The 27,607-nt window shown below is 43.3% G+C and overlaps 1 protein-coding gene across 3 annotated transcripts in view; it reads left to right on the forward strand.

Moving 5' to 3' along the window:
• The window catches only part of pacs1b (phosphofurin acidic cluster sorting protein 1b), a 71,321-nt gene that overhangs the window by 1,562 nt on the left and 42,152 nt on the right, over nucleotides 1-27,607 (forward strand). The window lies entirely within an intron of this gene.

Below are 27,607 nucleotides of genomic sequence, written 5' to 3' on the forward strand. Positions count from 1 at the left end.
TTTCTGTGAAATCACGTCAAACGCAGTGCTTTTCTCCATAAGCCTGAGTCGCATCCTCATCCAGATGAGCGCAGATGTTTAGGTGACTAAAAGCAATTAGTGGGGAATAAAGGCTCCATGGTCATCATCACACAAAGCCCACATGCTGACACCCTAATGCTGCTTTCTGAAATGCTCTGGGGCTTTACTGGTTTTAGAAGCAAAGCCTCAAAAGTACGCTTGGCTTCTTAGCGGTCTGCAAGTGTGTGTGTGTGTGCACCTCAATGACACAGCTGTAAATCTATGTCTTGGAATTGGCTCTCTTAACTATAACACCCAGTGTTTTCCTGCACATTAAATGTATTTCCCCCCTTTAGTTTGAGATGATTTTTACCAGTGTCTTCAGCTGATTTTTTGAGTAGTTTGGCATCGTGCTGCAAAATGCAATTGTGGACTTTTTCTATTTTTTTTTTTTATTCCACCCTGCAGCCGTCACGGCCCGTCAAATATCTTCGATTTCACTGCAGTTTCAGCAACATTGAGGCAGGCAAGGAGGGGGAAAAAAGGAGGGTGGCAGAGAAACGGAGGATGACACTGGGAGATGGGGAGTAGCAGCACTGACTCTGTCATCTACATTTAAATGGGATTTTTCACAGACACAAGAAACAGGGAAGTCTAATCTGGAGCCAGAAGAACCTGCACACCATGTACTGTGAATCAGTCGCGGGGATGTCTTGCAGAGTTTTGACTGTGGTGTGTTTGCTTCTTGTTCACTGCCTTGTTGCCTAATCTTTGTCTCTGCAGTAAGGACTAAGAACTTCCCCTCTCCAGCCGAGGTGGTGTTGCTCTAACCTCTTCCTGTCTACCCAGAATGCCTCCTTGTGTGTTGTTTACACTGAGCTGTGGGTTGCATTTGCCCTGGCAGGAGCACACATCCTGCTTATCCTGATATGTTAAAAGAAATCTGGACCTGCTCTGTATTTATAGGTGTTTACATACCCACCCAGACTCACTGGCCATGTGGCTCATTTTTTTTGTTGTTTTTATTTTTTGCTCATATTCAGAGGGGAGTTGACAGGAAATACTTGTGACTGATATCAGAATGAGAGATGATATCAGTTGTTTGAGCAGCCAGGAGTCAAACGTTCATTTTCTGCAGCCAAAGCAACGAGTACAGCAGCTGCTCCGGCAGGCCTGACACTTCACTCCATGAACGCAGAGGCAGGGGTAGCGAATAGAGATCAGCAGCTCTCAGGTGCGCTCGTTGTCAGGTGGAATGTCGGATCGTGCCCACTCATGTTGCACGCTGAACATGGTTTGGATTCCAGCGCTCAACAGGAGTGTAGTCAGAGGCTCTTTGTGTAGCTGCTCTACGACAGGTATTCCAGGAATTGGTTAGAGCACCGACATGATCACCTCGCATCGTTAAAGAAGCTGAGGGGGAAAGTCCCATGACTCGGGTCGCTGGGTGGATCGTGGGGATTTTTGCTCAGTGTTTCACTTTGGCTTCTAAGGAGAAAGCCTTCACGAGTACCGTGCCCCACTGACCCCACTGACCCCTCAACACCAGGCTTTGTCCATTTGCAGGCTGCTGCCAAGGGATTGGTCGGACTTTCCACTGTGGCCGCTCAAACAATAACTCAGACCGAGTTCACCTTAACAAAGAAAAAAATTAATCATGTTGTGAAACCTACTTAATGGGGCATTAGACAAGAGTTGGCTGATTATGAGATTAATAGAGTCTAATACAGGCTGTTATTGTCCTATTAGAAATGAAGAGCTTTTGCTATATAGGGCTGCCTGTTGTTGAATACGAAAAGACAATGCAGAAGAAGTTTGCCCAGAACAGCAGCTCCATTCCTTATTATTAAAAATGTGTTTGGTACTGCAGCAGAGCAGATGGTGGTCATTTGTGAAACATATTGCTGGAAAGTTGGGGGTATGGTATAATCAATCCCACTGAGACAAGTTGTTTTAGAACAGAGGTGTCAAACATGTGGCCCAGACAGTGCAAAACGTGGAAAATGCAATGAGTAAGTGTGAACTTTTAACTGTGTTTTATTCCTACGAATGGATCAGATCCAAACTGAGGATCCAGAGGTTTGAATCACTGTCATATTTACAACCTTCTGACAAAGACACCACCCTCATCTGTCATACTACGCCTGAACAGGTAATAGAAACACCTTCAAAAAATACAAAACGAGGTGGCTTTTTACGATGAATGAATCGATAGACAAGTTCCTGTTTTATTCTCTTATTATTGTGACTCTACAGCAAAAAAAGGACATCTTTGAATAAACAGTACATTTTCTGTATGTATTTGTTAACCTATAACCCCCTCAGCTGAGGTGTGTAATGGATTTAGTCTGGCCAACTCTCAAACTGGTCGGGATTAGTTTTAGGAATCTAGTTCATGAAATGCAAAGGTTTTCAGAAGGTTATTAGTCTTCTGGCTCACCTTAGTTCAGATTTAACTGTATGTGGCTCCTGTAATAAATGGGCTTGACACCTCTGTTTTACAGCCTACGTTTTTTTAGGATGTCCCCTCTTTAAGCCGGCTTTTTTCTGATTTGCTGCCCCTCGAGTTCTAATCATCAGTAAGGTCTTCCCTGTTCACAGCCAAAACTGTGAACCTGAGATGACATTGGGGAAATTTCCAGTCGCTGACATCACACAGAGCCAAGAGTAGGCAAAAACGTTTTTTTACCCTTGGAACCTGAATATATGCTGCTGTTATTCCTGGGTATCTTTTTCTTTTTAAACCATCAGAGAGAGAAAAAACAAAAATTATTTATTGATTAACTACACGTCGCGTCTCGAGCATTCATTGTATCCACTTTAAGTTGGCTAAGAGCTTCATAATCCAGCTATTTAAGTCAGCTTCTTAGAAGAGAATCAGCCTGACGCCCAAACGTTGGGAGCTAAACACACAATAAACAGTATAAATAAGTGAAAGCAGCGAGGTCAGTGCATTGAAAATAAATCTGCTGCTCTGGTAATGAATACTGTTGGCGTGAGGAAGTGCGCTGCAGAAATGCAGGATGTTCTGAATTATACATTGTGTGTTTGTTCGACTCGTTCGCTGTAATTGCCCCGCGATACAATAGTGGACGTCACGTTTCTCGAGTGTCAGCGTTACATTATCCTCCCCCCCCCGAACCCTTGCGCGCACACCCCTCCCTCCTCTAAACACCGGCTGTTGATCGCGCACACACAACTGGAAAGAAATGGAAAGAGCGCCGACAGGCTATCACATACGAGCATGCTCACAGGCAGGGTGACAGGGCGCTTCATTAAGGAGCTTTGGCTTTGCCGCTCCCTTAGACACTTCTTTTTTTTTTTTCTTTAAAAGCTGAGTGGCCGAAAAGGTCTGAAGTTTCCTCCGCGGCTCGGCTCGCCTGTTGGAGATGAAGGGAGACGGAGCGTAAAGTATAAACCTCTTCACCCAACTTGCCACCATTATTTACTATTTCCGCCCGTAGCCTTCCAAGCACAACTCCTCAGGGAAAGCTGGAACACGATGGCATGCAGTGCATGACCATTATTGACTGTAATGATGTTTATCCAGTGGTTTTCCAAAATACACTGGAATGTGTTTTTCCCAGTGGTATTGGGAAGAAAAATGTGGCAGTTTGGAAAAAGATTTGCTGGTTAAATGTCTTTCTCAGCTGCTTGAAGGCTGACAGGCAGAGAAACCTTTAACCCTGCTTTAAAAAGCTGCTAACCCACTCAAAATTTCACCGTTACGCCTTTTTTCTGCTGTAATTCTGCACAGTGAGACGAATCCTCTTTTGCAGACCTTGCTTAGATTGAAATTTGCTGGGTAACAGTGTCAGCGGAGAGGCCTGATAACGACTCGGAGGAGAAATCTCAGTATCACACCAAGGAACCTGCTTCTGATTTGGCACTTTCGTGCGACGTACAACTTTGTCTAACAGTGTTGTTTTTATTATTATTCCTTTTCCATTTTTTGGTTAAAAAGACTCCTCGAGTATATAAAGAAACTTTCAGAGCCTTGTTGGGGAACGTTTCCCCGCAGTGCTGTTCCCAGGAGAAAATAATCTCCAGCCTTGACGCGTCTTCTCATAAAACTGAAGCATGAAATATGCTAATTCAAATCCCTCATTTGAATGATTTGTCTCCGGCTGCTATTTTGTATATTTCCGCTCCTCGTCGTGACGATTTTTTTCTCTTCCTTCTCGGATGCCTGACGTATGATTTGGTCCCGAATTCCCGGTCGAGATGCTTTTTGACGTCAGTCGTGGATTATTTCTTCTCTCTGTGGCAGCAAAAGCCTTGACGTGTGTCCTCAAAAGCTGCATCGTGCTGCAATCATCTAAACACTGTCAGTGCTGACTCGCGTAGACAAAGATTGTTGATGGCCTAGAAACATTAAGACCTGTGCACCCTGCTTTTTCATATCTAAATCTCAGTAATAGATGTTGCTACACTGGCTCACCTTGACAGCCTCACTCTGTATTTTTAGCAGCCAGTGTGGGTTATGAAGCTATTTAAGTATTTCTTGTAACTGAATGCGTTTGTATTAATGACGGCATGGAAAAACATCATGAATTTTTTGAAAACGCAATAATCATCCGTCTATTTTCTCCTGCGTATCCAATTCAAAGTCATGGGAGGGGCTGGGGCGTGTCCTGGCTGTCATGAGGTGAGAGGTGGGGTACATCCTGTTGTGGCGCCTTGATTAGACTGGGCGCAACCAGCTCATGAGCAGACGGTGTGGGTCTGTGCAGATATCACTCTTTCTCTTTTTCTTTGTTTTGCTTGACCACACAGTTTCGTCCATGGAGAATTTACATTACGGTGCACCAACTACACGTGCGCCCCAGGGAGCAGACTTCAGAGAGGTGTATGAATGACTCCTCAGCTGTAAAATCAAGGCTTAACACAGAGAGACTGACAATAATATTATCTCACATCCATGTTTTGGGTAGGAGGAAACTGGAGAGAACCCACACAGGCATGGAGCATGCAAACTCCACACTCCCTGGACTGTGGAGATTCTGCTAATCACCGCAGTGCTGCGGTTTAAAGAAAACTTTATCTCAGCAGCTCAGCTTGTACTTTGCAGTGAGCACTGGATGGATGGATGATGGATTTTTTTCCCCCTTTCTCCCACTTCAGAAAAGAAATCGTTCTCTCCGAGCCTGTTACTGCCAGTGCACTCGCACATAAAGCGATGCCCTGCTCATCGAGTTGTGGGAACTAAATGTTCGCAACATGCAGTTTCACAACCACTGTCGAGGCTAACAATGCTGTCTGTGAAACAAGCCCTTCGCACATGTGGTGAGAATTGCACGGCTGCTGGGGCGTCCTTTGTGCAACTTGTCTAGGGTACGTCTCGGGGTACGAAGCAAAGGGTAGTAAGGAAACATGAATGTGACCTGTGTCAGAGAGAGCGATAAAAGCTGGTTATGTTGCAAACGTTGTGCAAAAGCAGGCAAGCAGAAATCATTTGGGTGTCAGTGGGTGTTTGTTTCTCACGCAGGGTCTGGTAGCAAAAGCGAGAAGTGTGAAGCTGAGGTGTTTGGCTGCTGCTGCTGTATTGTAGAGGTTGTTGTCGGTCGGTCTCTAAAGCTGCTGTGGTCTGAGGAGGCCTTTGTTGCGGTATCGTAATGTTCTTGTGTGTGTTTTTGTTGTTTAAAATTTATACTTTTGGTTGCTGCACTGTTTGACTTCTGGTCATGATCTCCCTACTGTGGGGACATCTGACACACACACACACACACACACACACACACACACACACACACACACACACACACACACGGACAGATTTCCATTTCCAAGGTGCAGTGACAGCTGATTCGCAGGCAGTGTCACTGACATATGCTTTGCTTTCATCCACCGTGTTATGACCAAGGACACCTCGGTATAAAATTACAGAGAAGGACGTGCAGTGTGGAGAAACACAAATCATGCTGACAACAGGTACATAATCACACACACACTCTTGAACTAGATCATCGCATGACGGCAAGTTTTCTCCGCAGCTCCATTTTTGGCCTGTTGAAACCTGAACGCTGCACTTTGATGGAAAAATGAAATTCCAGTCGCTTGCTGCATACCTCTGTTTGTTTATAGTTTTCCTTGAGAGGAAACTTTTTGGCACTTCTGCCTCACTGTTAAGATTTGGACTTTGTAGTAGGTAAATTGTGGGTGCAGAAAAAGTTAACAGCAGATAATTTGCACCAGGACATAAAAACAACAGTTGTTCTTTGTGCGTCTGTGCTGCCACTTTATATCTGTGGTCATGCAAATAACGCTTGCTCACGTCTGTAATCCTCTCCGGCTCAGGTTACACGCCGTTTCCCCTGGGTGATAACACAAGCTCGTAATGCACTTAACACAGATTGACCTTGACACAGCGCCAGTGTTTTAGTACCTCTGTCTATAATTTATTGGCATTTTTTCCAATTCTGTTTTTTCAGGGCTGTGGTTTTGTGGTTGCACAGCTTTGTGTTTCTAGCTGCTTCAGTTTTACATAGTTTACATAGTTTGAGTTTTCTATGCTGATGATGTTCTAGTGCTCTCTTTGAGTAAGAGCAGGCTGGATCGTCCTTATCGTATATTTGAACTGTGTGTGAACGAAATTGAAGGTTTCAAGTATTTTTTTTTTCCAGTGGACGCTGGCAATGTGAAGTAAGCATATAAGCCCAAGTGTTATACACTTAAGCAACCATTCACTGGCAATTTGTTGATGCTGCATTTGAGTTTCTCTTCTGAAAAACTCACTGATGCTGCCAATTAACTTAATTAGCTGCAAAATGTTCGTCCAGCTGTTTGTTTTTCAGCCTTTTGTTGCCCTGTCCCAACTTTGCTGAGACCTGTTGTCATCAAAATGATACATTTTCTCAGTTCAAGCATTCAGTATGGTGTCTTGTGTTCCAATTTGAATAAAATATGGGCTTGATAGATTTGCAAATCATTGTTCTCTGTTTTTGTTTACAGTTTATACAGTGTGTCAATTAGGGTTGTACGTTGGTGGCCATGGGTTTGCCAGAAACCGAGCCAAGGAAAGCCCCTGTGTGGGGAAACGGTGACGTAGCTACGTTAGCTGCATGCTAGGATAAGCCAGTTCACTTCTTTCTGAAGTTTCATAGATAAGAAGCACAACTCCCTTTCTATATAAAGTAAAGCTAATATGAATAGGGTTATAGATTTAAGTAAAGTAAAAGTAAAAAGACACAAAACTAAACTGGCAAAATGTTAGCAAACATGCTAATGTTTTATACTAGTGGCTTTTAATAAAACATGAAAAAAGCCGAGGTGAAGCTGTTTACATACAGAGCAGTTTGTGGAGGGATGGGCTGAAAGAGTCACAGTATTTTACTGTAGTCCAGTAAATGTCATTTATAGAATATCAGAAATGTAAATGAAACAGTAGAATTAATGTAGCTGGAGTAAAAACTGAAACTGAAAATGTGCAGCTTTCTCTTAAAGCTTTGTATTTTTCCTTTTTTCCCCTCTTGTGTTCAGTGTTAGAGCTGTGTCACTTTGGTCTCGCACCGCAGATTCAAATAAAAGGATCTAACCTGTAATACCGTTACACTTGTTGGACTGGCTGCTTCTCAGCTTGACTCATGCTGTGACACTGTGATATTCTCAGTTCTTTATGACGGCTGTACTGTGGCAGGAATGGCTGGGATTGGTCGATAACCAGGGGCATAATGTGATCACCCAGTACCCACCCAGCAACGTGCAGTTGTGCAGGGACGGGGGTGGGGGTGGTGGATATGGCGCTTGGATAGCATCGCCTCCATGTCTCAAGCTAAACTGGATTAGGCGGGTACTCTGCTCATTAATCCGTAATCGCTTTAACGAAGGGTCAATTGTGTGTGTGTGTGTGTGTGTGTGTGTGTACGTGTATGTGTGGAGAGAGAGACAACAAAGATTGTTGTATGAAATTATTCATAGAATAAAAATAAAAATAACAAATTATTCTGTATGCTCCTGTAGTGTGAACCTGTCACTTTCAGGCACACCCATAGTCAGTGAAATGCAGAAATGCACAACAGGCCTGTGAGCAAGATGCTTTTCCCACTGGCAACACATATGTTATCTTGTGTAACGCACGCAAGCATGCACACACACACACATGCTGCACATGCTGCACATCACGTATCTTGCAAGACTAGATTTGAAAGTCGCCAGACAACAGGCCTGCACTCTGGATAAGGAGGTGCAAACTAGCCAAAACATGATGAACAGACTTGCCACCAAAGATAACTCGTGCTCGGGTTTATTTTTTTTCTCCCTTTTTTTTTTTTTTTTTTTTACACTGCAACAGTGTCCGAACCTCAATTCGTCAGACATATTTTCTTTGCTATAAACACACTTGATCACCTTTGACAGATTTGAATGTGCTATCTGTGTGTGAGACTTCAAATGTGTCCATGTTTAAAGGTTGTCCTGCTTAGGAAGTAACCGGCCGCGGTGCGTCCTTGCCTGCGGCTATGGGAAGTAGAGCAAGACGGAAGGAAATGGGCAGAGAGAGGGAGAGGCACTGAATGAAGGCGAGAGAGTGAGGGGACAGCCGCCATACAAAACTGAGCAAAAGAGCAAAACGTCACTTCTTAATAAATATCTAGGACACCTTACTTTGCGTGTGTAGGTATGTACTCGTATTCCCTGCATTGTGGGAGCCAAACTGTGTGTGCAGTCACATTCTGGAGACCCAGTTCCCTTTATGGGGACGTGAATTTGGTCTTGAGCATTCAAAATATTTAGGGTTACTAGGGCTGTTCGATATAACGATATATATCGGATGACGATATAAAAACGTCTATCGTTTCATTTTACATTATCGTTTGTTTCGTGGTGTCGCAAAATAAACTGTTTACGGCAATATTTTTTCACCGTTTTGATGGTCACTGCAGTGGCTATATTCATTTCTTAAAGTTCTCTCTTTCTCTTATATTTAATATAACCACACTACGGATGGATAAGAGCCTGTTTTTACGCGTTGTTGTTAGCAACAACGATGGTAAAACCATCGTGTGTCCGCTTGTTTATTTTCCACATAAACCTTTCAGAATAAAGCTCAAGATCCTGTTGAGACTTTTCAAAATAAACTGAATCACGTGAAAGAGCAGATTATTTACGGATGAGAAGCAAAAAAGAGCCGTCGGGTGCTAAAAAATAAACCTTAGACTCAAACGTTAGAACAGGCTTTCCCCCGCAGCACGCCGTGTAATAAATACTCACAAAGAAAACGGCGGCTTTAACAACTTACGTCTAAAAGTTTCATGCATCAGTTAAAACATTCGACTCCAGGTACATGACGGGGAGCTGGAAACACTTCGCGCAAGTCGAGCTGCCCGAGATTCACAGAATTTACAGAAAATATTAAATTTTTGTGATTTATATCGTTATCGGACGATAGATGTCTTATGAGAGTTGGGTCATATCGCACAGCCCTGGTTACAACTTGAGTTGCGGTCGGCTTGCAGTTGGAATAAGCTAATGTACCTGTCGGACATGGACGTGGTTTTGGAAGTCATTTTCGCCATGCATCCTCTCACAGGAAGCGTAGGGGAAAGAAAAAGACAGGATGTTTTCAAAGCCCTGCGAGATGAAAACTCAGCCCCATGACAGATGTGGTTGGGTCCAGTGTTTAATTAGGCCAGCATTTGCTGACTTAATTCGATGTCATCTATCAGCGTACGGCATTTAATTGTCATGTATTTTGTTTGGTGTATGACTGTAATAAAAACGCTGAGATTTATTGCTCATAGCGGCCTTCCCGAGTTGTGTTTCATCTTTTCACAGTAGCTGTACACATCCCCATTAAAGCAGCCCCTCACCTGATAAATATCAGGGCTCGGGATTTAAGAGATGTCTTCTTAAGTGACCAAAAAACGAGGTGGGCTTGTTTGCACAGCTGCAATAAGATTTCCTCTTGGCACGTAGCGTTTCTGTGGCAGGCAGAGCAGTGTGTACATCTAAAAACAACAATAACAAGAGAGGGAAACATGAGGTTGTGAGTGTGTTTATAGGAATAATTTCCATTCCACTACATTTCTATATCCATTATATACCCAGGCACCAGCTCTGAAGCCAAAGAGCTCTATTCTTTGCTCATATTGCAGGTTGGGGCCAAGAGGGGATTTTTTTTTTTCTTCTTTTTTCAACCACTTTTCGATGCTCACAGTGTTGAGTTGAATTCATAAGCGCTATTTGAGTCACCTCAACTCATCCTATACCAACCAGCCTCCCTGTAATAACCACCTGCCTGATATTGCCTGAGTCCTCTGGGGGTGGATCCCTCGTGAATGCCAGGACCTAAGCTCTCCGAGCGCATGACTGAATTGTAATGAGAGTTTAGTCGCTTCACCTGTGTGTTGCTGGGCGGTGTAGGTTTTCCATGCACTGCTGGTGTTCTGTGTGTGTGAGATGTTGTTTATGCTCTCACTGCAGCACTCGAAGCAGCTCCTTCTTCACCTCACACCTGCATATCTTTACTTTTTTTTCCAGTGCAGCTCGTTCTTGCCTCACCTTGCTTCTGCAGTAAATGCTATGAGTGTGTGTTTGCTGACACTGTTCTCTCACTGATTGCTGCACTTAAGTATCATCTTCTCTGGATGTTGTTTTTTCTTAGCTGTGCTTCAATCAGCCTGCCTCACCTGCACATTACTTTGAAGTCCAAATAGCGATCGAGTGGATGTGTGTGCCTTGTGCTGCGTTTTCACGGCAAAGGTCGGCTTCAGCCGTGTCATTATTTTTGGCATCGGCGTCCTGACTGACCTTGCTGTTAAATGGGGCTTCTGTGTGTTTTTTAGCGCGTTCTCCTTGATTTTTTGCGCCTTGGCATATCACTTTATGCTTCACAGAGTGTAAATCGTCTCGCGGCTTAAATCAAGTAACGCTTTGCTGTGTGTACGTGCGTGTGTATGTGTCCTAGCAGGGTATTCTTGCTTTAGGCTAAGTGTCAGCTCATGTCAGGAGGGTGACTTGCTTTTTGCAGAAGCGCAGCAAAGAAAGGCTAGAGAGGGAAGGGAAAGGGGGGTCGGGCGGCTTCAGCAGCAGAAGAAGACAAGCCAACATCTTACTCTGGAGCTTGTCTTAGAGCGTTGAAACCTTTTAGCACCTTGTAGCATTCACTTTGTTTGCACAGGTAAAGCTGTAGCTCCTGTGAATATGCAAAACAGAACAGTTATAAGCTCCAAACTCCTGGACTGCAGCCGCTGACAACAATCCCTGTCAACAAGTGAGGTCAGAGCCTGCACCTCCACATTTAGCAGGTCCTGAATAGGAGAGCCTGACTGATATGATAACATTATGGTGATTTTAAAAATCTTTAAGTCTGACGTGATCTTTTCCTGACCAATAATTGTGTCGTTTTTTTGTAAACTCAAAGAAAGTGAACAGTTGAAAGTGAAAACCTTCAGGCGAAAGACGTGTTAGATGAGACATCTGGGCTGCTGATCAAGATTTGGGTGTATTTGCCTCCCAGTGCTGACTTTGAGTCATTTTAACTGTAGTTCTGGTTATTCTGACCTGGGTCACATGAAAAATGACTCTAACAGCTATTAATGATTGAAAAAGCAGCAGTTACATTTTGTGGACCGATCAAAGAGCTGAACTGTTTGGGCTCTAGTTCTTTATGGCACCTCTAAGGTTAGCTGTTATAAACTCTGGAACATCCAAGTATGGCAGTCAGTGATCTGTTAGTAGCACATCAAAGCTGATTTTTGCCCTGAATAATGAAGCAGCGGCAAAATGGCCATTCAGCCTGAATGTCGGGTTAGGGAGAGAGCAGAGAGAGTCTGCGAGTGTCGTGCACGGATCATAAACCAGGACAGATGGAGGGTGACGAGCAGAAGTTGATGAGAATGACAGGAGGAGTGCCCCGTTGCGAGGAGTCAAGGGGGAAGAAGCGTGAAGCCGCAGGTGAAGATGAGAGCAGGCAAAAGAAGGATTAGACTGTGAAGGAGAAAAAATGAGCTCGAGTGGATGAAGGTGAGACACAAAGGAAAAAAGAGGAGGAGGTGTGGAGGTGGAAATAGAGTGGGAGGGTGGTGGGCTGGCTTTATCAGAATGGAAGAACATCAAAGCCGGGTGAATGGGTGAATGGGAAAGGAGCAGCTGGGGCAAAAGGAGGAGATACGGCAAAGAGACGTGAGCTGATTGAGGTATTAGATCCTCCACATGGCTCCCCCTTTTTCCTCCTCTCACTTTATTTTCCTCTCTTTTTTTTATCTAATCTTTTCTCTCCCTCCTGTTTCCTCATCATCAGTCTTTGCTTTATCCTTCTCCCACCACAGGCACATTCCTCACTATTAAAGCTAGTCGGTATCTAAATCTCAGCTCTTCTGTCGGAGGCATCATCCTAGTCTTGTCTATAACTCATCCAGCTTTCTTCTTTGTCCTCTTGGGGCTACCGTTGCAGCTCTGCCCCACAGTCACAGCTTCCTTTCCCCAGCACCTGTGATGGCCACAGAGTACATTTTCACCTCTGCCGCTGTTGTTTCTGGAGCAGTCAACACTCACGGTGCCATTATTGATCTCTGGCACCTGCTGTCATAGATTTAGCACAGACATCACTGCCGTGAGGCCTGCCGTGTCACGCGGCTGCTGTTTTTTAAGCTTTTGTAAATGAATACACATGCCCTGGGCCACTTTTTTAAACAGTGTCAGTCTGCTCTGTCAGGTAGAGATGGGGGAATAAAAAAAAAAAAAGGCACAAAGCTCACAAGTGTCTCGGCCATTTGGTTTTTGTCACTCGTCAGTGCCACCAATGAAATTCTAGGAATGCCTTAAAGTACAACTTGTACTAATATGGCTCTCACGAGGAGTAATTTAACTAGTTTACATGCACACATGTAGGAGTTGTTGCAAAGCAAACCATTCACAGTACGTAGGCTGTTGGTGTGGTGCCCTCCAACACTTGTAGCGGCGGTTTTTCCGAAAGCTCGCCTTGCACTAGCGGCACTAAAGAAAATGGGCTGAAGTGCCTCTTGTTTACAATTAGAACAAAGATGTCGACACAAATGCAGTTTTTCTCCGCTGAAAACACGTAAACTAACCTTGATTTTAGAGGGTTTTTTTTGTTGAATGTTCACATTTAATAGCCTGAATAGGCATTCAGTCGGCACAGACTTGAAGGAGAAGGTTTAAATCAAACGATCGGCGTGTTTTCAGCTTCGGTTCTCAGCTCAGTTTTGCATGTTATCAACTCAGGGTCAGACCAAGGTCTATTGATGATATGGCAGTGCTTCTATATTGTGTATCCGCAGAATGTGTAACGTACGTTGTAAACAACAGCCTCTGAGACCTCAGATTAATCAGTCAGATCAATCCAATCCAATTTACAGCTAGTTAAATGTAGAAACATGTGGTAAATACTAAAACTAAGCCTTTTCTTTCTGGATTAACGTTCATATTTTCCAGGGAATTTCTGAATATAAAAAAAATCTCAGTAATTCACTTCACTGCTAAATGTGTGAATGGGTTTTTCCTGCACAACAGTAGCACAACTAGGTGAGTAATTTCTATTTCCCAAAAGCACCTGAAATTTTCATAGTGGTTATGAGTTTTTAAAGTGGAAAGTACTGATCATTTTGTTTGTGTTTTATTGGTGAAGAGTAATAATGAGTGCTGTTTGGAAGTTCCTGCTTTAGTGAGGTTTGCCCTTTCACTTCAACGTCTTTTGTAACTGCTGATAAAGAGGACAAAGACATTACACATGAATGCTTTTTTCCCCCCGAGGTTCATTAAGGACGCAATTTAGGCTCACAGTTGACGCAAAGACCCTCTAAAAACAAGAACTGAAACTTACCAAGACCCTGAATGGGGAGAGAGCCGCAGCTTTAATTTCAGTGGTCACTGGGACGTGTATAAAACCACCATCTGTGGGTGTTGAAATTCTAGTACATGTTTGAAGTCGACGTCAATACCCTGGAAAATACTCGATTCCCTTTTTCATTTCAGAACAATACAAACACCACCATTAATCCAGTCAGCCAGGTTACTATAGTAACGCTTATCATGAGATTTATGGTAACTTGTTTTAATACTTCACTGTTCTTGAAAAGGGAGCTTTACCTCTGGAAATTCCTCAGTGTTGATCAGTGTCGTCTGTTCAGCTGCTAGTGAGGGGAGGGGCTGTGTGTCATGCGGAGGAGGTGAAGACGACTGTAAAGAAGTGTGTGACTGTGGCACTTTGAATGTCATAGTGATATATATATATATATTTATATATATTTATACTTTTGCTTTATTTGTTTAATTTGACAACCTGCTACGTCTGTGTCTGAAGTACAACGTCTTGTAGGGGTGAGTCTCGAGTGTGTGCATTGAACATTGTGCAAATGCTAAGCTAATTGTGGTTATGGTTACAATAAGCTTAGCCCCCCCCAAATAAATATACCTGCCAATACAGTAGGGCTGCTCAATTAATCGAATTTTAATCACGATTACGATCTGGGCTTTCAACGATCATTAAAAATGACTGAGCCGATTATTAGCCCCTCCCTAATTTATCCGCGACACCTTAAAGGCCGGTCCGTGAAAATATTGTCGGGCATAAACCGGTCCGTGGCGCAAAAAAGGTTGGAGACCGCTGATTAAGAGGACCCGAGGGAAGCTCGGAAAGCTAAGCAGAAGTTATTTGGAGAGTGACTGCCGTTGGTTGAAAAGAGAGTTTAAAAAAAAAAAACTTCAGTGGTGTTGCACACTATTTTATATTATTTTTTAAAGTCATTGTTAACCCTTTAAAGCTGGTCAGAGCAGCACGCTCCGTTTTGCGTAACTATTGTTAAATCCCTGTAGAACCTGAACCGTGTAAGCTAGCGCAATAATTTGTTTTGCATATGAAACCGGAGGAGTTGTACTTACATCTGATGCCATCAGCTTGTCCTCGGTCACGGTTTCGTTCCACATATAGCTTTGCAAAAATTGCATAAAAAGCGCTTGCAGGAACAAAAACATAATATTCCAGAAACACGCTTTGCCGTTCCTATCAGCTGTTCGTAACACTTCCCACAGTGAAATGATGCACATGCTGTTTTCTTTGCAAATTTGCATCATAGGACTGTTTTTTGTTTTTCCTGCAGTATATAAAAATTGCTGTATCTCCAAAATAAAACTATGAAGACACTCAAAATAAATTTCCTGTGGTGGGAAACTATTTTTTGCAACTTTATTGTATTTAAAGTTTTGAGGGATAAACCTCTTAAATTTCTCCAAGTAGAAATATATGTAAACAAAACAAAAGCGATTTTCAATTTTTTTTGTAGTTTATTGCACTTTTTTGCAATTTATGTAATTACTATGGACTTAATGCATACATATTATTAAAATATGGGCTATAACAGTTGTATTGATGTATAGCAACTTGAAATGCTCCCACAAATGGCACTACAGCATGTAAAAAAATAATATAAGCTCTGGCGGACTTGGTTCTATGGTAGGTCTTAAAGGGTTAAATAAATATCGTCAAATAATCGTGATCTCAATTTCAGTGAAAATAATCGTGATTATCATTTTTGCCATAATCGAGCAGCCCTACAATACAGATATATTTTTGGGTACATAGTTTAACTTGTTGTGAACTTCATCTGTGCCCTTGCGTCAGTCTCTGGTTGGCTGTGCCGTGGCTCTCTCTTTGGAAAATTTACATTTTCAGTAATGATCGTTGTTGGATTTATGTGGCCTTGTTTTTTTTGTTTTGTTTTTATGAACACACATGCACACACACACGAATCCCACAACACCTCTTGAAGGCGCCATAAGTTTTGTGTTGTCATTGTTTGTAGCGTTCTGCCGGTTTCACTAGCTGCTATTTGTCACCATTGCTGAGAAAACCCCTCATACATTTCCACAAGCCATGTGTTTAAAAAGTCACAAAACGTGTTGTAACTGTACTGTTGTTGATGATGATGATGAAGACTTTTTTGTTGTTGTTGGTTTTTAAGCAGGAGTGATTGGCTGTGTGTTTTGTTGCTTGTTTTTTTATGAGTGTGTTTTGGTTCAGTCCAGATGCAGAGCATTATGTTAGTGTGCAGATGGCAACGCTGGACCCCGGGACATACACATGCTCATGTTTATTCAGCTCTATGAGTGACCTGCTCTTTTCCTTACCTCCTCACAACACAGCACCGTAACCATAATCCGTGACAACACGTTCACCTTCACTTTCTCCCACGGGTTCGCCTGCTCTACTTCTTTCCTTTTTTTTTTTTTAAAATCTGCATTTTGTTTCAACTTGATCACCCAAAATTATTCTGCTTTGAGGAAATTTCATTCTCTTCCATCAACTTCTCTGAACACTGGTGGCCTAACCAAACCTTTTTGGTGATTGTTGTTGTTTGCCCCCACCTGGGCTGCCAACACTCTTCACAGTGAACTCCTTCCAAAACGAGGCAGCAGCCACCCACGTTTGGAATATGCGTACTAGATGGCCTAGTATAAAACATCAAAAACGAAAGGTCTGCCCACCTACATGCAGTCACACACTCAAATAACTCCCCTGCTGTGGGTAAAAACACACACTCTAGAGCCATGACGGAATTTTGATGAGCACTCTGGCCCCCCCCCACACACACACACACACACACACACACACACACACTGTATATATACATTTTACTGTTGAGGAGGAATAATTTGTATTCTGCTTTCAGAATAAATATGAGTCAGAGCAACCGAAAACTCACCGAGGGGCACACATAGTTGCTCATGCATGTAATGCATACAGTATTACCCATGCGGTGTGCACACACACACGCGCACACACATCATAACCGTGTTATGTACTACCTGTAACCTACTTATGCCAGTGCGCACTCACCCACTCTATTTCTCTGCTTCTCCCACACAGTCAGACTGACACATACATTTACCACATGCATGCACACACACACACACGTGCTGCAAGACTAATGTGCTTACTCATCAATGCAAGCGCACATGCATGCGTAGGAGATCAGGGCACCGTAAGTAGACACAGGCAGGTTTGAGAGGAGAGCAGGAGAGGGTGTGTGCGTGCGGGAGATAACCAGCATGTAGAGCTGCTTAGAGGGTGGAGATAGCTGATTGTCAGAGGCTCACAAAGCACATCAGAAAAGATTTCTTTTCTTCCACTTGTTGAATTGAAACGTGTGCAGATGGCGATTTTTCCATCTGATGTCGCACTTTGAGATTACTGTAATGGGTATGATGCTGGTGTAGGCATAGCAGTCTCCATCAGAGTCATCTCCTGAGTTGAAGCATATGGATACTGTTGCATCAAAGTGTGGTGTATGCTTGGGGCGAGGAAAAACAATCACTGATGCTCTACAGGGTGGAGCAGGGCGTTGGAGCTGCCGCCTCAGAGCAGGAGGGCTTCTGTTTGAACTCTGCTAGCTGGTTGGGGGTCTTCCTGTGTGGAGTTAGCATGTTCTCCGTGTCCTCCACAGTCCAAAGACATGCATGTTTGATTAACTATTGAAGTATGTATAGTTACAAAAGACGTTGAAGTGAAAGGGCAAGTATAGGACCAATTCTGTTTACATTATACATGCTTCCCTTAGGCAGCATCATTAGAAGACATAGCATACATTTTCACTGCTATGCAGATGACACCCAGCTCTATCTGTCCATGAAGCCAGATAACACACACCAATTAGTTAAACTGCAGGAATGTCTTAAAGACATAAAGACCTGGATGGCCGCTAACTTTCTGCTTCTTAATTCAGATCAAACTGAGGTTATTGTACTCGGCCCTGAAAAGCCTAGAAATATGGTATCTAACCAGATTCTTACTCTGGATGGCATTACCTTGGCCTCCAGTAACACTGTGAGGAACCTTGGAGTCATTTTTGACCAGGACATGTCCTTCAATGCACATATTAAACAAATATGTAAGACTGCGTTCTTCCATTTGCGCAACATCTCTAAAATTAGAAATATCCTGTCTCAGAGTGACACTGAAAAACTAGTTCATGCATTTATTACTTCCAGGCTGGACTACTGTAATTCATTATTATCAGGATGTCCAAAAAACTCGCTGAAAAGCCTTCAACTAATCCAAAATGCTGCAGCAAGAGTCCTGACAGGGACTAGAAAGAGAGAGCATATTTCTCCTGTTTTGGCTTCCCTTCATTGGCTTCCTGTTAAATCCAGAATTGAATTCAAAATCCTGCTCCTCACATACAAGGTCTTAAATAATCAGGCCCCATCTTATCTCAATGACCTTGTAGTACCATATCACCCTATTAGAGCACTTCGCTCTCGCTCTGCAGGCCTACTTGTTGTTCCTAGAGTATTTAAAAGTAGAATGGGAGGCAGAGCCTTCAGTTTTCAGGCCCCTCTTCTGTGGAACCAGCTTCCAGTTTGGATTCAGGAGACAGACACTATCTCTACTTTCAAGATTAGGCTTAAAACTTTCCTTTTTGATAAAGCATATAGTTAGGGCTGGACCAGGTGACCCTGAATCCTCCCTTAGTTATGCTGCAATAGACGTAGGCTGCCGGGGGATTCCCATGATGCATTGAGTTTTTCCTTTCCAGTCACCTTTCTCACTCACTATGTATTAACAGACCTCTCTGCACTGAATCATATCTGTTATTAACCTCTGTCTCTCTTCCACAGCATGTCTTTATCCTGTCTTCCTTCTCTCACCCCAACCGGTCGCAGCAGATGGCCGCCCCTCCCTGAGCCTGGTTCTGCCGGAGGTTTCTTCCTGTTAAAAGGGAGTTTTTCCTTCCCACTGTTGCCAAAGTGCTTGCTCATAGGGGGTCATATGATTGTTGGGTTTTTCTCTGTATCTATGAAGCGCCTTGAGGCGACTTATGTTGTGATTTGGCGCTATATAAATAAAATTGAATTGAATTGAATTGAATTATGTCTGTGAACATTAAGGGTTGTCTGTCTCTCAGTGTTAGCCTTGCATTGGACTGATGAGCTGTCTGGAGTGTGTCCTCCATCTTGCCCAGAGACAGCTGGGATGGGCTTCTGAGTGGCTGGAGTGGTGGGGCTTAATAGGCTGTTAAGAAAATGGATGGAATGTGTTGCATCACTTCCACTTGCAGCACAGTTATTGATAATAGTTACATAATTACATAGTTATTGATGGTGGAGCAAGGTGAGCAAGCATAGGCTCACATGGGAGGACACAGTAGATCATACTGATGTGCGCAGATATCACAGTGAGGTCAATAAACACACTATTCTTCTGTTTTATCCTACCTTTTTAAGACCGTTGCTTTTGTCACACGTTGACTTGTAGGTTATGGTCATGACTGGTATTCAGCGTCGCAGAGCCACTGTACTGTTTAATTAAATGCCAAGTATGGTTATAGTGCCACACATGAGTTACTGTGAATCCCACCAGGAGCACTGAAACGTTTTGAGGCCAAGATGGAAAACTTGCCAAGGGAATGTGTTATAATCCAAACATGAGTTTAACAAGTGCTTAATGGTTATTTTACGCTCGTCACAGACGTCATTGCATCAGATGCATTTGAGCTGATGTCACAATCACTTAAGAAGTTCTATTGGCACAAAGCGTGGGACTAATGGGGACAGTATACTAAACATTTTATTTTATAGCTAATTATTTTGGGGGTTTGTCTAAACAGTGTTCTCCTTCTGCAGCGATTGCTGTTATAGAAGCAGATTTTAATGCCAGTATTTAAACATCAGCAGTTTTTCCTGACATTTTTTACGGGTCGTTATTTATTAACTCTGCCCGACTGTTCTCAGATCAGCTTGTTGTTGTGTGTCTATTGTAAGAGGCAAGTTGGATTTTGCCCATTGGTGGACAAGCTTTGCAACATGAACAGTAATATTGTGGTTGAAGGGTGCTTCTCTCATCTCTTTACTTTCATTTTCATTCATTGGCCATCTTAACACGATCACAGACTTTAGAGGGAAAACCAGCACACCGCAGACCACGGCCTGTCTGTGTGAGGATCTAAACGTATTCTACGCTAGATTCGACACAGCGAACACCATGAGACCGGACAGTGTGCGCACCGCGGATGACGTCAGTGCGCACACTGTGTCTGAGGAGGATGTGCGGAAGTGCTTCAGGAAGGTGAACGCACGCAAAGCTACTGGTCCGGACGGGATTCCCGGCCGCGTCCTCAGGTCATGCGCGGCTCAGCTGGCTGGAGTGTTCACGCACATCTTCAACCTTTCCCTCTCTCTGTCTGTAGTCCCAGCCTGCTTCAAAATGGCCACCATCGTCCCTGTACCCAAATCCTCCACCATCTCCTCATTGAACGACTGGCGACCTGTAGCCCTGACCCCCATCGTAAGCAAATGCTTCGAGAAGCTGGTCAGGGACTTCATCTGCTCTGCACTACCCGACTCACTGGACCCTCTACAGTTCGCATACCGCCACAACAGGTCCACTGATGATGCCATAGCCCTGACACTACACACTGCCCTGTCACACCTGGAGAAGAGAGACACGTATGTGAGGATGCTGTTTGTAGATTACAGCTCAGCATTCAATACCATCGTTCCCTCGAAGCTGGACAGGAAACTGCAGGATCTAGGACTGAGCAGCTCCCTCTGCAGCTGGATCCTTAGCTTCCTGTCTGACAGACGCCAGGTGGTCAGACTGGGCAGCATCACCTCATCCCCCATCACACTGAACACTGGTGCTCCACAGGGGTGTGTACTGAGCCCTCTCCTGTACTCACTCTACACCTACGACTGCACAGCCACTAACAGCTCCAACATCATTGTGAAGTTTGCGGACGACACTACAGTGGTGGGTCTTATCACCAACGGTGATGAGACGGCTTACAGGGAGGAGGTCAGCACCCTGACCCACTGGTGTAAAGACAACCATCTCACCCTCAACGTCGCAAAGACAAAGGAGTTGATAGTGGACTTCCGGAGGTGCAGAGAAGTACACACCCCCATCACCATCAACGGCGCTGCTGTGGAGAGAGTGAGCAGCTTCCGGTTCCTTGGCGTACACCTGGCTGAGGATCTTACGTGGTCAGTACACACAAACAAAACAGTGAAGAAGGCCCAGCAGCGCCTCTTCTTTCTCAGGAGACTGAAAAGATTCGGCATGAGCCCCCGCATCCTCAGGACCTTCTATCGCTGTGCCATTGAGAGCATCCTCACTGGATGCATCACCACCTGGTATGGCAACAGCACCGCCTACAACTGCAAAGCTCTCCAGCGAGTAGTGCGGTGCTCTGAACGGATAATTGGAGGTGAGCTTCCCTCCCTCCAAGACATCTACAGGAAGCGGTGCCTGAGGAAAGCGGGGAGGATCATCAAGGACTCCAGTCACCCCAGCCATAAACTGTTCAGACTGCTTCCATCAGGAAGGAGGTTCTGCAGCATCCGGTCCCGTACCAGCAGACTGAGAGACAGCTTTTTCCATCAGGCCATCAGACTGCTGAACACGTCATAGACACCTCAGCTTCACTACTGGAACTTCAACATTATGCACTCCACACTGTATATAAATGCCACTTGTTTTGCACATATTCAACTCTGTATATTTTATATATTTTATTATTATTATTATTATTATTATTTTATTTTATTTTTTTACTATTTAATTTGTAAAAATGTGTATACACACACACACACACACACACACACACACACACACACACACACACACACACACACACGTAGGAAAATATTTAGTATACGCATCCAGAAATGCATACACTATTATATATTGTACATATATTTATTAGTTTCAGGTTGGCCATTCTTGTATTTTGCTCGTTTGTGTTGTTGTGTTTGCACATCTCTGTTGCTTGTGGGGCTCGCACACAAGAATTTCACTCGCATGTGCTGTGCCAGTGTGCCTGCACATGTGATGTGACAATAAAAAGTGATTTGATTTGATTTGAAAAAAAAAATGCTGATGAATGTGCAGATAGATGATAATATTGGGATGCTGATAAATCGGTTCTAAAAAGTGACGGTAAAACTTTAAACAGGATTCCCCTAATGTGATGGCTGTGAATGCTACAGTGTTGACTTCTTCTGTAAACACTTTACTGAAGAGCTTTTGGTGGTTTGGGCAAAACTTTAAGTATATTTTGCAAATTCTGGTCGTTTTAAGTGTCTTGACAGGAGATTTCTGGAGGATGTGCTCACTGGCCTGTGAGTGTGCGGTTTCACGCTCAGATCTGCTCTTTGCTCATTTTCATCTTGGTATTTGAGTCCCATTAAGGGGCTGATTACTGGTAAATAACAAGTTAGCCAATAAAGCCTTTTCATTACTTTACGCAAAGTAAGCCTTCATCAGTTCTCCCCTGATCAACAAGCTGTGTAATGGATACTCTGTTACTAAATGACCCCAAACCAAGTTTTACATTCATGCACATTTACTGTTAGCCATGATGTACAACACAGCATCCTTGCAACTGCAGCTACATCTTATTAATAGCTTCTCCTCGCATAGATGGAGGATGTGATTTGTCGTTCTTGTCAATTAAGGCGGTGAGATAAGCGTTTTACGTCACTGTGCTCGGGTATTACGCTGCTCAAGCTTTTGTTGTCATCTTGTGGTAATGATCTATTTCCTCTTGTGAAGAACTTTGAGCTCAGTAATTGGGGCAACAGTGGTGTGCAACAACAACAAACAAAAAGAAAAAACCAGAGCGTAACCACCGCAGACACAGCGGACGTGCAGATGCATGATGTGATGTGCTTGTTAGACCACTAAACCATGAGGACGCCCCAGTTATTCTGCTGCTGCTGCTGTAAACAGCACAGAGGTCCCACTGCCCAGGACATTCATCCTGTTAATTAATGAGGGTATTTGGCACAATCAATTTAGCTTTGTAGCTCATAAACCAAAAGACCGTCAGCACAGCAACCAGGCAAGAATCGAAACCAAAATAGACACGACCGAGAGAGCCAGGACGTGTGGAGTGTGGGCCGGACTGGAACGTGACCAAACGACTGAAAATCCGATGTTGGTATCAACTGTGGAGGGGAAAAACAAACCCATTAAAAACAAGAGGAGAGGAAGGAGGAGCTGCGTGATGGGATGGAAGGAAACAGAGGCGCTATCTGATGAGACAGATGGAGAGGATGGAGAATCGCCGATTGCCAGAGGAGAAATGGAAAAAGCCTCGGATGGAGAGTGGGAAGTGGGCAGGAGATGAGAGGCAGAAGGAGAGAGAGAGTCCTGCTTTTTGTTGGCGAACAGTGTTGGACAGCTTGAAGGAGATATGAGAAAAGAGGGGGAAATGAGGAGTATGCAGAGGAGTGCACGCTTGCAGGAGGTCCTAATGCATTACGCCAGTGTGACTGTGACCCAGCTGTAAAGAGCCTGCCATCCTTTGATGGAAGGGACACACCTTCAGAATGGATTGATTAGGTTTACACTGAAACCCACCTAAACACTCAATTTAAGGCAATTATTGATAGAAGCAGTTTCTGCCTGTTTCTCTCATGCAAACTCATGCATGCACACACATGGAAAAGGGAAATGCCACAGAGGAGGAACAGATTGACGGCTTCATTTTGCATCTAATATTCCTGAACAGAATATTCAGGTTTTTAAAAAAGGAGGGAAAAAAGTCTCTTTAATCGCCAAGCTGATCCTCAGTAGGTGCTCTGCACTCGCGCGTCTCACAGCACATTTAATTATAGCCCCTTACTTAAAAAGCACTTCTCCCAGATTGTCGCAAAAGCTCCTGAAACTAAAACAACAAAAGCAGACGTGGACGGAAAGATTAGGACGACAAGAGGCCGCCGTCTCTCCCAGAGCCCATTAGCTGATGAAAAGTAGCTTAGTATTACTGTTTTTATTTATTGAAAACAGTAATACTTGTGTGCCAAGGTGAGGTTCGGCTCTATTAATGTTGAACCTTTTTTGGTAATTTATAAAGCTTTTATAGCGCGTTGAGAGTCGCTGTTAAATGAAAGCTATGGACGGAACGTATTTATTTTCAGCGGGATGTTATTTCTGTGACTTCTTCTCTTTGTTTTTGCCATGTTGCTCACTCTCATTCCTCCATCAGCCCTTTGCAAGACAAAACACACTCTGAATTTAAGTGTTCACAGGGGAACTAATGAGCCACAGACTGAAGTTGGAATTCAAGAACTATTTAAAGCTATTGCGTTATTTTTTTTCGTCTTATTTTTCTATAAAATTGTCTACATATGTATAGTCCGGCTGCTTTCTTATTCACAAAAGGTTGACACAAAGGGTTGTGGGAGCTCCACGTGTTTGAAAACATTTTTATTACTCTGGATGCCCTTCCCGGTGCAATCCCAAAGGGACTTATGTCTACTTCTGGGATTGAACCTGGAAGATTAGGCGACTGTACTTTAGAGCCCTCTGCATGTCCGTGTCAACTACATTAAAACAAGCCATCTGATTTCCATCGTCTGGTCATTGATGGCTTTTCTTTGCATATAGAGCAGATTTGCATATAGAGCAGGGGGATGGGATCTGTGTCAAAGCCAGGTGTGAACTTGGCCTAGATATTACAAATCTAACCTAATGAGTTCAGTAGCCCTCAAAGGTGTGATGCATCAGTGGGCTGGTTCAGAAGAAGTATAGGCCACATTAACGCCTGTGACTTTAACACTTGACCCTGATTAAAGACACTTGGTCCTTCTAAAATGCCAGATGTGTTAGCGGGACATGGAGGACTGCATTTTTCTGCTTTCCTCTTTTGATTGGCTCATTTTTGTTGGATGTTTAAGCCTGATCACAATAAGAAGTTTTAATAGAGATGTCAAGAATCTGCTTCAAGGTCAAACTATTTTGTGTGATTGATGTCCTACATACATTACTGCTAACATAAAATCTGATTTCATTTGGAGATTAAAGATTTTGTAGACATTAAATATATCCATGTTTGAATGTGATCTGTTGACTCACTGATGGGCAGTGATGTCAGAGGTTGAACAGTCAGAGGGATGGGGGAACTGTTGGAAATCAAGACGATGATTATCTTGTTTTTAATGCTTTAAGTCAGTATTATGATAAGACCTATGAGAGCGCGCGCCTGTGTGTTCAGTTTGGGCCATGCAGCCTGTATTCTGCAGGGAGGATGTTAACAGGCGCCTAACCTTTGACCTGTCTGTTGTTGTGTCTTGATGCATGCTTAATAATCCAGGAAAGGAAATCCCAAAAAGCTGATTCAGTTCATCTGAACATGCAGCGTTTTCACATGAACTGAATCTGTTATTGGTGGGAAACCACCAGATGTTAGGACAACAGAAAAGCTCACCGACCTCTAATCTAGTGCCATCTTCATTCGATCAATACGCACTGTATTCAAAGCACTGAATTAGTGCCACGCTCTCCTGCTGCTCATTTCCTTAAAAAATATAAAACATTTTCCCTTCTCTCTCTATTTTTTTCTGTCTTCCTTCCTCATTTTCTACGTGCTAAATAGTAAAGTATTCATGCATATTGATCAGCTGGACCATAATTAGCCTCCTCTGTGTGCATGTTTGCTTGCCTCCCTGGCTGTAATGAGCAGGCAGTGCTATCAGTTTGTAATGTGTGTCAGCGGGATTGGACGCCGTTTGGACAAACACTGATAAGATTTGAATCGGGACAGCTCCGACTGCGACTGACTACAGATGATATGCCAGCAGGCTGCTGCTGCTGTTTGTATGTTGACTCAGAGCACATCATCCAGACGTTTCCCTTGGCTGAAACTGTTGCTACTGCGTGAGGCTGAATCAGACTGTAGGTCTAGCAGGAAATGCAGATCTTAGAAATGTCTACATTTAGTTATAAGTGCTTCCCTGGTCGGTAGAGCCAGTTTAGAGCTGTACAAATTTGGTTTGTGGTGTATAATAAATACCGAACCCAAATGTCACATTTTTAGTTGCCGTATCTCTAAATGACTCACGAGAATAGAAACGAGTGCAGCTTTGATTCTTTTGACAACCAAGTTGTTCATCAGATGAAACCACGACATGTCCAGCTCCGTGAGTCAGACGATGTCAAATGTGCTTCCTCCCACTTGCAGCCGATATTACATTTTCTGAATATAGCTTTTTATTTTTGTTGAAATGTCAAGCGTTCAGCCTCTGTGGAAATCATAAAAAAAGTTTGATCTTAATAAAGATCAAACCACCTACTTAGAAAAATTCAATGAAGGTCTTCAACAGAACCTTTAAATGCTGGAGCTAAAGAAGCTGTTTTTAACCTTAAACTAATTAATAATGCATAATGAGTCAGCTGCTGAGAACTGGTCTCGGGAACATCTGATGACATTGTGTACTGCTGGTAACGATGATGACTCTGGCAGATTTAAGCTTCATGACATGGTGTTGTGTCAGAAAATGGGTACACTGGTTGTAATGGAATAGAAATGTTCAGCAGCAATACTCAGGCCGGCTGTGGGTTTTAGTTGGTGCTCTGTTGGCACTAAGAGTGCCAAAGTGTGCCCTTACATCATTACGCAACCAGCATCAGGCTAAAGTGGTAGGAAGAATCTATGCTTTAAGGTGCAACCTGTGGTGCATTCAGAGATGCTCTTCTGCATTCCTCGGTTATAACAAGTGGTTATTTGCGTTACCGTTGCTTTCTTATCAGCAAAGCAGTCTGCCAACTCCCTGCTGACCTCTTACATCAATTTTTAACCCAGAGAGCTGCTGCTCACTGGATAGTTTCTATTTTTCACTTTTTTCAGGCCACTCTCATAGTGGTCTGAACTATAGTGAGGTCTGTGTGGAAAAATTACATAAATCACATATCTTCCTTATTCTGATGCTCAATTTGAACTTCAGCAGGTCGTCTTCATCATGTCTACATGTCTAAATGCACTGAGTTTGTGCTCTTAGATGTGTTAGCGATAGGGCTGCCACAAACGATTATTTTGATAGTCGACTAGTCAGATCATGCATCCATTGGGCGTAAAACGTGCAGCTTATTGCACCAGCAGCATCTGCTCTTATATAACTATCATTAGCTTACAGCTTTAAGTGTTTAAGGTATGTGATAACTAAAAATAAAGACAAGCTGATAGTTTATTAAATTTTAATGAAATTTGCAGTTTGTTTCGGTGAAATTTAATAAACTCAGCCGTCTGCTCCTTGCTACCTAAAATATAACAGGACACTGGAGTATATTCTTGACCATCTCACACTTCTGATAATCAGCTGTCTGCTTGACGTTTATTCAGCTGTGTAAAAACTATAACTTTAATCTCAGCCAAACCGATTTACTCAGGAACAAATAAAATACTGAAAAAAGCCAAACAATAACATTTTTAAGTTGTCTAAGTGACTTATATATCATGTTTAACCTGAGTAGCGAAAGACGGCGGTGGGTTTGAAAATGATTGGTCAGGAGTCCGGTGTTCTCACGGCTCTAGTGAGCCTTGCCCCCGGCTAGCTATCGAGCTAGTGGGTAACAGACGTCTGCGAAAACGTCGGAGCGCTTTTGAAAGTATGCGGTGTCTTGATAAACTGAGCAGATGTTTGAGGTTTACACAGCTACATTCTCGCCTGAAAATATGTTAAACGTTTATTTTGTGACCCAGAAAGAATAATAAGAGTAATATTAAAACTACGTAAGTAGCTGCCGCCATTGTTGGAACCTGAGCTGGGCTGCGCTATGAATTCTGGACACAGCTTCTTCTTCTTCTTCTTCGAGGTTTAACGGCAGCTGGCATCCTTCTTCATGCAGTGCTGCCATCTTCTGTTTCAGTCC

The sequence above is a fragment of the Aulonocara sp. 'chitande type north' Nkhata Bay genome, linkage group LG3, assembly GCF_057382095.1.
Source record: "Aulonocara sp. 'chitande type north' Nkhata Bay isolate Kocher_YH1m ecotype deep benthic linkage group LG3, A_spYH_male_GT1.1, whole genome shotgun sequence".
Lineage (NCBI taxonomy): Eukaryota > Metazoa > Chordata > Actinopteri > Cichliformes > Cichlidae > Aulonocara > Aulonocara sp. 'chitande type north' Nkhata Bay.